Source organism: Tamandua tetradactyla, chromosome 14 (assembly GCF_023851605.1).
Source record: "Tamandua tetradactyla isolate mTamTet1 chromosome 14, mTamTet1.pri, whole genome shotgun sequence".
In the NCBI taxonomy this organism is placed as follows: domain Eukaryota; kingdom Metazoa; phylum Chordata; class Mammalia; order Pilosa; family Myrmecophagidae; genus Tamandua; species Tamandua tetradactyla.
Window position 1 is genome coordinate 38,829,009 of NC_135340.1, and position 11,072 is coordinate 38,840,080.

Consider the following 11,072-nt stretch of genomic DNA (forward strand, 5'->3'; position numbering starts at 1 on the left):
AAATGCCTATATGCAACAAAAAATAACATGTCACACTATGAAAATCGAGGATATGGCCCAGTCAAAGGAATAAACCAACACTTCAAATGAGATACAGAGGTTGAAACAACTAATTCAGGATGTTCAAACAGACATGAAAAAACTCAACAAAAATCAAATCAATGAGTTGAAGGAAGATATACAGAAGACATTGGGCAAACATAAATAAAAACTCCAAAATTTGAAAAAAAATCGTAGAACTTATGAGAATGGAAGGGACAATAAAAGAGATGAAAAAAATATGGCGACCTATAACAATAAATTTGAAAAGACAGAATAAATGATTAGTTAACTAGAAGACAGAACATCTGAAATCTGACATACACACACAAGAAAATATAGGGAAAAGCATGGAAACATAGGAACAGGGCCTCAAGGAATTGAATGACAAAATGAATCATGAATAAACATGTCATGGGTGTCCCAAAAGGAGAAGAGAAAGTAAAAGGAGAAGAAAGACTAATAGAGGAAATAATTAATGAAAATTTTCCATTTCTCATGAAAGATATAAAATAAAAGTCCAGGAAGAGCAGTATATCCCTAAGAGAATAGATCCAAACACTGACTCCAAGACATTTTCTAATAAGGTTGTGAAATGTTAAAGAAAAAGAGAGAATTTTGAAACCAGCAAGAGAAAGCAATCCATCACATACAAGGGAAGCTCAATAAGATTATGTGTGGATTTCACTATAATAAGTGAAGACTTCAATTACCCAATCTTATCAATGGATAGAACATCTAGACAGAGGATCCATATGGAAACAGACTTTTAATAAGATGATAAATGAAATAGACTTGACAGACATTTACAGAATAGTACACCCCACAGCAGTAGGATATACATTTATCTCAAGTGCTCACGGATCATTCTCAAGGATAGACCATATGCTGGGTCACAAAGCAAGTATCAATATATTTAAAAAGATTGAAATTATGCAAAACATTTTCTCAGCTCATAATGGAATGAAGTTGGAAATCAGTAATAGGCAGAGGGCCAGAAAATTCACAGGTACATGGAGGTTAAATAAAACACTCTTAAATAACCAGTGGGTCAATGAAAAAAGTATAATAGAAATCAGTAAATATCTCAAGGCAAATTAAAATGAAAGCACAACAAATCAAAATTTATTGAACATAGCAAAAGCTGTGCTGAGAAGGAATTTTATTACCTTAAATGCCTTAATAAAAAAGAAGAAAGTAAAAATTGAGGTATTAACTGTGCACTTGGAAGAAATAGACAAAGAACAGAAAATAACCCCAAAGCAAAAAAAATAAATAAAATAAAAAAGATTTAAGCAGAAATAAGTGAAATTGAGGATATGAAAATCAACAAAACCAAAAGTTGACTCTTTGAGAAAAATCAATAAAATCAATAGGCCCTTAGCTAGACGATAAAAAAGAGAGAGAGAGAGAGAGGATGCAAATAAACAAAATCAGAAATAAAAGAGGGGACATAATCACTGACCCTACAGAAATAAAGGAAGTAATGAGAGGATACTATGAGCAACTATAAGCTAATAAACTAGACAACATAGAAATGGACAACTTCTTAGAAAAGCATGAACAACCAACTTGACTCATGAAGAAATAGACAACTTCAACAAATCAATCACAATTGAAGAGACTGAATCAGCTGTCAAGAAGCTTCCCCAAAAGAAAAGTCCAGGACCAGATGGCTTCACCTGTAAACTCTACCAAGCATTCAAGAAAGGATTAGTACCAATCCTGCTCAAACTCTTCAAAGAAATTGAACAGAGAGAAAGCTATGTAATTCATTCTATGAAGCCAACATCACCCTAAAGCCAAAGCCAGATAAGGATGTTACTAGAAAAGAAAATTGCAGACCCATTTCTTTAATGAATATAGAAACAAAATTTCTCAATAAAATACTTGTGAATCGAACACAGCAGCACATTAAAAGAATTATACACCATCACCAAGTGGGATTTATTCCAGGTATGCAAGGCTGGTTCAACACAAAAAAATCAGGTAATATAATACACCATACCAATAAGTCAAAACAGAAAAACCACATGATCATCTCAATTGGTGCAGAAATGTTATATGACAAATTCAACAACGTCTATTGATGAAAACAATTCAAAGGATAGGAATAGAAGGGAACTTCCTCAACATGATGAAGAGAATATATAAAAACCCATTGCTAACATCATCTTCAAAGGGAAATGTCTGAAAGCTTTCCCTCTAAGATCAGAAAAAAGACAAGGATTCCCACTGTCACCATTATTATTCAGCATTGTGCTGGGAGTTCTAGCTACAGCAATTAGACAAGAAAAAGAAATAAAAGGCACCCAAATTGGAAAGGAAGAAGTAAATCTCTGACTTCTTTGAGGATGACATGGTACTATATGTCAAAAATCCTGAAAAATCTACAACTAAGCTACTAGAGCTAATTAATGAGTACAGCAAAGTGTCAGGGTATAAGATCATTATTCAAAAATCAGTAATGACTGTTCTAGTTTGCTAGCTGCCAGAATGCAACACACCAGAGATGGATTGGCTTTTAATAAAAGAGGATTTATTTTGTTGGTTCTTCAGAGGAAAGGCAGCTAACTTTCCACTGAGGTTCTTTCTTATGTGGAAGGCACAGGATGGTCTCTGCTGGTCTCCTCTCCAGGCCCCTGGGTTCCAACAACTTTCCCCAGCGTGACTTCTTTCTGCATCTCCAAAGGCCTGGGCTGAGCTGTTAGTGCTGAGATGAGGAATGCAGAGCTGCTTAGCTGTGCTACATTGCGTTCTCTCATTTAAGCACCAGCCAGTTAAGTCAAACATCACTCATTGCAGCAGACACACCTCCTAGCTGACTGCAGATGTAATTAGCAACAGATGAGGTTCACGTACCATTGGCTTATGTCTGCAGCAACAAGACTAGGTATGCTCACCTGGCCAAGTTGACAACTGAATCTAACTAACACATGATTCTATATACTTGTAAAGAGCAATCTGAGGAGGAAATTAAGAAAATGTTCCATTTCCAGGAGCAACCAAAAGAATCAAATAATTACAAATAAATTTAACTGAAGATACAAAAGACCTATACACAGAAAACCATGAGATATTGTTAAAAAAAATCATGGAAGACCTAAATAAATGGAACGTCATACCATGTTCAAAGATTGGAAGATTAAATATAGTTAAGATATCAATTCTACTCAAACTGATTTAAAGATCTAATGCAATGCCAATCAAAATCCCAACAATTTACTTTGCAGAAATAGAAAAAACAATAATCAAATTTATTTGGAAGGGTTCAGTACCCTAAATAGCAAAAAATATCTTGTGAAGGAAAAATGAAGTGGGAGGATGTGGAGAAAGAGGTTCACATCCACTGCTTGTGTGAATGTAAAATGGTGCGACCACTTAGGAAAGTAGTTTGGTGGTAACACAGGAAGCTTAGTATGGAATTGCCATATGATCTTATTACTAGGTATATATTCAGAGGAACTGAAGGCAAAGACACAAATGGACATTTACACATTGATGTTTATAGCAGCATTAGTTGATTGTCGAGAGCTGGAAAAGCCAAAATGTCCATGAACAGATGAGTGGCAAACAAGCTGTAGTATATACAAACTATGGAATATTACACAGCTGTAAGACAGAATAAAGTCCTGAAGCATGTAACAATATGGAAGAACCTTCAGGAAACTATGTTGAGTGAAATTAGCCAGAAACAAAAGTATAAAACTGTATGGTCTCACTAATATGAACTAACATTAATGAGTGTACTTTGAGAGTTAAAGCTAAGAACATGGGTTATCAGAAGATAGAAAGAGGGTAGAGATTGGGCATTTGGTGTTGAAGGAATACAGAATGTGCAACAGGACTGATTGCAAAAAATCACAAATGGATAGCACAATATTATCTTATGATAGCACAATATGCAGCACTGTGTTCACTTTTTTTCAATGGATGGAAGTGGCCTTAGGGTATAGTGACTGAAGGATGGAAGGGGGAACTGTGGCATATACATACAATGGACTACTGAGCAGCTGCAAGGAACAATGAAGTTGTGAGGCACGCACCTAGATGAATGAATACTATGGACAATATGTTGAAAGAAATGTCAAGAACAAAAACATATGATCATGCCTCACTCATATGGACTAACTATAATATACAGACTTAGAGAACTGAAGTTGAGAGCATGAGTTTTGAGGTTGGGGCCTATTGTACCAGGTCCTAGATCAAAAGCTCTTACAGCAGTCACATATATTCAGGAGTTGTAACTTGTTATTTCTAAATTTTGAGATACTGAGCTATTTGCATATAACTTAGTTGTTTCTTGAAACTTTGTGCATTTATGTGACACTTGAGACTCTGAGTTAGAGCCCTGTAGCTATGAAGGTCAGCATTACACCATACAGCAACAGTTTACAAAGTTGAAAAAGTGATCAGACTTTGACTAGATATATGAACTATGTTGAGCTTGCTAGGACTGGGTAAATCAGAATATAGGATAAAGGATGATATGATCCAGACTTTAAAACTTCAGCTTCCATGTGAGACCAAAGGGAGAGATTTTTATTTTGGTACAAAATTTTTATTTTGGATAGCACATTATCTGACTTGACATGTTTGGTCAGTTTATTTGAACACCATAATTACTATGGAATCTTGAATAGGGCATGAGATATTGTTGGTTTGCACAGGTTAGTATGATGCCTCAAAATATCCCAGAGTAATTTGGGCAGAGGAAAAAAAAGTATTTGCAAGTGCACTTGGGGGACTGGAGACAAAGGAGGAAATATTCAACTTCCCCAAATGGGGAATTCCTGATATTCTCACAAGCAGTGGAGACAGCTCATTCAATAGGCTGAGCCCTCCATCTCGGGCTTCACCCATATGAAACTTATTCTTGCAAAGGAGAAGCTAAGCCTACTTATAATTATTCCTAAGATTTACCTCCAGAGAACCTCTGTTGTTGCTCAGATGTGGCCTCTCTCACTAAGTCAACTCAGCAGGTGAACTCACTGCCCTCCTTCCCTGACAAGGTGAGACAGAACTCATGAAATGAGCCAGGACATGGCATCATGGGGTTAAGAAATCCTTCATGACCAAAAGGTGGGAGAGAGAAATGAGACAAAATAAAATTTCAGTGGCTGAGAGATTTCAATCAAGAACAGTTGCCTTGGAAGTTATTTTTATGCATTATATAGATATCTCTTTTTAGTTCATGATGTATTGGAGTGGCTGGAGGGTAATACTTGAAATTTTAACTGTGTTCCAGTAGCCTTAATTGTTGAAGATGATTGTATAACTATATAGCTTTTACAGTGTGACCCTGTGATTGTGAATATCTTGTGTCTTATGCTCCTTTTATCCAGGGTATGGACAGATGAGTAAAAAATTAAGGATAAAAATAAATAAATAGGGGGAAATAAAAAGGTAAAAAATTGTGTGGATTGAAATACTAGTGGTAAATGAGAGGGTAAAGTGTATGGGATGTATGGGTATTTTTTAAATTTCTTTTTCTGTAGTGACACAAATGTTCTAAAAATGAGCACATTGATGAATACACAACTACTTGATGATATAGTGAGCCATTGATTGTATACTATGGATGGGCTGTATGTGTGTGAATATTTCTCAATAAAAATATTTAAAACAAATAAAAAATGTAAAAACATCAATTTACCATATTTGGGAGCCTATTTCTGTTCCATTGATCTATTGCCTATCCTTACATAAATATGACATTCTCGTGATTTCTATAGTTTTGTTATAAGACTTGAAGTCAGATCAGGGAAATATTCTTTTTCTCTTTTTTAAGATGCATTTTAATATTCTATATCAGATGAAAGTAGTCATATAAGTATGTAAAAAGTACATTTTGAAAGCTATTACAATTTTATTTTCCTGAAATAAAGAAACTTAGTAGCAAGGAAAAATTGCCCTGGAATGGTCAACCTTGAAAAGTATCTCAGCAGAACTATAGCGCTTTAATATAATGAAAAAATGCCATGGTCCTCCATGCAAATAAATAAAGTAAGGAAGAAAGGCAGTTACTCCCAATAGGGCTGGAGTGTGTTACCATCAAACTTCTTTCAATAACAACATAAAAATGATGAAAGAATGGAGCAATAGTTTCAAGAAATGCATTTTTCCTCAAAGGCCAAGTTGTACATCAAGTATTGAGATTATATAGATAAGAATTTTAAATATACACTAACCCAGAGAATCTTTTGCTTATGAGTTCTTCTTGTGTAATATACTAGAGAACAGATTTCTTCCAGTCAAGAAAGAAATGTGTATTTGTTTTCAATTGAAAGGGTCAGTAAAGTTACCTAATATGCCACCAGGTGGAAATGGAGAGCAGGTCTTTAGTTGAGGCACATCGCATTTACATGTTGCTCTGCCACATCAATCTCCACATTAGTTTCAGTCTTTGGTTTATAGTTTAATATATTTAATATTCAGTACTCAGTCTTTTGTCCTAGTTTCTCAGTTCACATGATTATTTGGAGTGTCTTTCTTCAAAAGGTTTCCTGGAAACATTTCCAAATTTTACTGTGTTTCACACTTTGTAGCCATTTAATTTGAATGTCAATTTTGTCAGTTATAAAATCCAAGTGTTATACTTGGATTCCTAAAGAAGTTTGTAGATTTTGCTCTGTCCCCACCTCCATTTATTTAATGATGGTTAGCTATATTGTGCAGCAAAGCATGATTGGTCAAGTGACCTGCTTCCAATGGAGCTAAGTGTGTGGGACCTCTACAAAGCTTATTAAAGGAAAATAAATATCCCTTGGAAAGAAAAGATCTCCAAGGCTATTTATTTTATTCTTTATAGGGTTATATATTTTTAATTTTTAATAAACATATATTATTTTAGTAATTTCATAAGACCTGAAGAATTTTACTTTTGTTTGGGTAAGAGCTGTTTTTTTAAACCAGATGTAATAATAAAATCTATCTTGTTAATTTTGAGATTGGGAAACAGGCCATGAGGTTGGTGGAACTTGAATTATAAAATCTTAGGCAACTCAACAGGTAATTGAAAGTATAATCACAATCTAGAATGAAAAAAATAGTCAATCCAAAGATTTCTGATATTCAAAATAGAAGATCGATAGTTTTGAAAGGAAGAAGAAATAAGGAGAATCTAAAACACATACATAAAACACTAACAAAGTTCGGATACAACTAAGAGGAAATAGGGATGAGTTTCATGGAGAAAAGGAGTCTCCAGGCAAATTTGATATTTGATTTCTGGAAGTACTTTGTTTATATGGAGGCATGCTTGCAGATGAAAGGATTGTGTATGAGGTTGCTGTTTAATGCCTAATTCTCTTACCCTAGTGTGATTTATCCCTGCTCATTTTCTATGCCAGGGTTTTGCAATCTTGGCACTATTACCATTTTCAGCTACATTCTTTTTTTTAAGCGAGGGGAGGCTCTCCTGAGCATTATAGGATGTTTAATGCATCCCCAGTTTATACCAACATACTACTGGATGCCAGTAGTACCCCCTAATTGTGAGCATCAAGAAGGTCTACAGACACTGTTAAATTAACCAAGGTTAAACTCTCCCTGGTTGAGAACTAGTATCTAAAGCCTTTATTCCAATTGTGTCCTACAAGAATCAGGCTAAGTCACTGTTTACTAGTGTAGCAGGCATCCCTGCTTCTTTATTAGTTACTAAATCCAGATAATATTTTAAATTAAGCAATTCTTCATTGCCTTATCTCATGATTACTATTTAATTTTTTATTCCTTTTTATACCTACTGAAACTTTTTAAACAAATATCCCTCTGTAGCAGCAGTATACTGGTGTTTGAACTTTCTATCAAGTTAATGGTTTCCTTCTCAGAAGGATAGCTGTCTAAATGAACATGAACCTACTTTGTTCATATATGGAGAGATGACAATAATGTAGCATGAAATCTAAAAGCCTATCATCATGTTTATTATTTATGTGCATACCTTTGTATTTTAGAGAGTCTATTAATGCTTCATTGCAAAATATTAAAGAAATCTACATTTTTATTCATTTCTAGGTGATGAGAAATAAAGTAAAAATTCAGGAATCATCACTCCAATTCATGCCTTTAGGTTCCTAGAAGAGAATTCACAGTGACACTGAGGATTGAAGAAGATTGTCAAAGGGAAAAATCCCCAAAGTGAAGAAGAAACTCTATGAACCAACAATCTATCCTGTATACTGATAAACCCTCTACTGATAAATGATTCTTGGATGTTACGATCATGCATTCATATATATTGATTCCTAATGTTAACAGGAATCTTTTTGCCCTCAAACTCTAGTCATATTATATCTCACCAAAATAAAGTGAAAGTGTAAAGCTCAATGCACATTTATGCTCCAGCCATTTGCTGGTAGACTCCCTACTTTGAACTGAAAATTTAAATTAAGTAAATAAACATATCCTATGAGCTCAAATGTTTGAAACTATCTTTTACATTCTGAAGCAGGTCTAGAATTGGGCTCTTGGTGTCAGGGAATAAGAAATGGATTGCTGACAAATATTGACAACATCATGGTAAACAATACTTACTGGTATTTTGCGTGTGTGCTAAAATATGGATTAAAGGAGAAAAAACTCTGAGTGATAGTGATAACAAAACCAGAACCCTACAAATTTAATTTCAGCATAAGAGGCAAAACACACAAATACAGAAAACCCACAAAAATGGCAGAAAGATAATTATTTTTAAAAATCATAATCTGGATATCTTCCAGCTAACCCAAAATGCCTTTCCACAAGTCTGTTTTGATCCTGAGAGATATAAACAGAAACTGGGTACTGGAAAACCTCTAGCTTCCTGGAGATGGCTCTGGAAAAAGAGAGGCTCTCCAGGAGTTACCAAACTACATTCTGCTCAGAATTCATAAAAAATGTTTGCAAAATGTGGCAGAATCTTGAGTTCTGTCACCAATACTGTTGAGTGGTTACCACCTGAAATATGAGTAGAAATTGCTTATATAAATGAAACCTCAGCTTCCATCATCAGCTCTTGGAAGAGGAAGAGGTAAATGATAAAATAGACAATGTGTTCTTCCAGATCCAGCAAGATGGTTTGCCAAACACCAACACACTTGGTGAAGATTAGAAAGTGATTAGAAGGTGCCAGGCACATAGTAAGCACTCAACAAATTTGTTGTTGTTGTAGTTATAGTTCTCATTGCATACAATTGTTACAAGGAGCTAGCACTGGAGTCGTGTGAACTATCCAAATATTTAATTTGGTCATTTGAAGCTGGTCACCTTCATATACTGGACACACTTCTTCATATTCAAAGTGGAAATGTCTCCCACATCTTACTTATTTTCTTGTTTCTCAGCACACATTCTTCTGACATTCAGAGCTCCTCTCAAGGTAGCTAATAAGTGATAACTGAATTGTGGGCTTTAGCTGGCCATTTATTATGTCTTCAATCCTAATAATGATCTGCCAGAAATTTTAGGGAGAGCGTGAATACACTTTTTTGCAACTTGTGTTTTTGTTTTTTTTCACCAAATAGAGGGAAAATATAGTGGAATTTAAATAACTTAAATGAAAAGAGTTAGTGGAAGCATAATTATTACCATTGTAAATGCTTCTTACTTGAGGGCAATGATCTTCAAGAGGACTGTACATTACCATCATTATTAATTTTTTTGTATTCTATGTACCTGGGGTTACATTTCATTCTTTTTCCATTTGAGTATCCCATTATTGCAGCACCATTTGTTGAATTTTTGTTTGTTCATTTTTTCTTTGTTTGCTTATTTATTTGTTTTGAGGAAGTGCACAGGCCAGGAATAAAACCTGTGTCTGCAGCCTGACAGGTGAGAATTCTACCACTGATCTACCCTTGCACCCCCCAGTACCATTATTCTTTCACTTCTCTTTACATATAACATATCTGTTGACCAGCTTCCTCATGGCTGTCTTTACTTCCTTGTTTCTCAATGTGTAGATGATAGGATTAAGTAGAGGGAAGATCACAGTGTGGAATACAGACACCACTTTATCTAGAGAAAAAGAGTCAAATGGGTGAGCATAAATGTAGATGGATGGACCAAACATTAACACCACAATGGTGATGTGGGAATAGCAGGTGGACATGGCCCGGCTGGTACTCTCACCTGAGTGTTTCTTTAGCATGGCCAGGAGGAAGGCATAGGACACTAGCAGAGCAATGAAGCACACCACGGAGATTAGACCACTGCTAAAAATCATCACTAACTCCTCTGGGAAGGTGTCAGCACAGGCAATCCGGACAACCTGTGTGATGTCACAGAAGTAACTGTCTAACTCATTGGGCCCACAAAAAGGAAGTCAAATAATGAGAGCCACCTGTATTATAGAATGTATGAAGCCACCCAACCAGGAGAGAGCCACTAGAATACAGCAGAGTTGTCAATTCATGATGGTAGCATAGTGGAGGGGTTGGCAGATGGCAGCATAGCAGTCAAAGGCCATCACTGTGAGCAGGAACATTTCTGAGGCTCCAACAAAGTGCAAGAAGAAGAGCTGTGCAATGCATCCACCAAAGGAAATTATCTTCCTCTTCACAAAGAAGTCTACTAGCATTTTAGGGGCTGTGATGGATGAATACCAAATATCAAGGAAGGCTAGATTAGCCAACAGGAAATACATGGGTGAGGTCAGCTGGGGATCAAGCCTGATAGTGCAAATAATAAGGACATTCCTTGGAAGGATGAACAAATAGAAGGATAGAAATATAACAAATAGGACTAGTTGCACCTCCCGAGTCTGGGATAGGCCAGTAAGAACAAATTCTGTCATTCTGGTATAATTTACAGGCTCCATGTCTTCAGTTTGCTTTTTTCATACTATGGCTCTGAAAAATAAAGAAATTATATTTACTCCACATACCATTTAACTAGGGTTACGCTACTGCTTTTAAAATTGCCAAATGTTCTGTCATTAAGAAATTGTTTTAAGATATATTTTGTTGCCCCATTTTATGTTTGATAGACCCAGATAGGGAGAAAGTAAGCAATGGGTATATGAACAATAGTCATAGGAGAAATGAAAC

The 11,072-nt window shown here is 35.4% G+C and overlaps 1 pseudogene; it reads right to left on the reverse strand.

Moving 5' to 3' along the window:
- Positions 1–9,907: 9,907 nt before the first annotated feature.
- Positions 9,908–10,843, reverse strand: LOC143654967 (olfactory receptor 4M1-like; annotated as a pseudogene).
- Between the last annotated feature and the right edge of the window lie 229 nt (positions 10,844–11,072).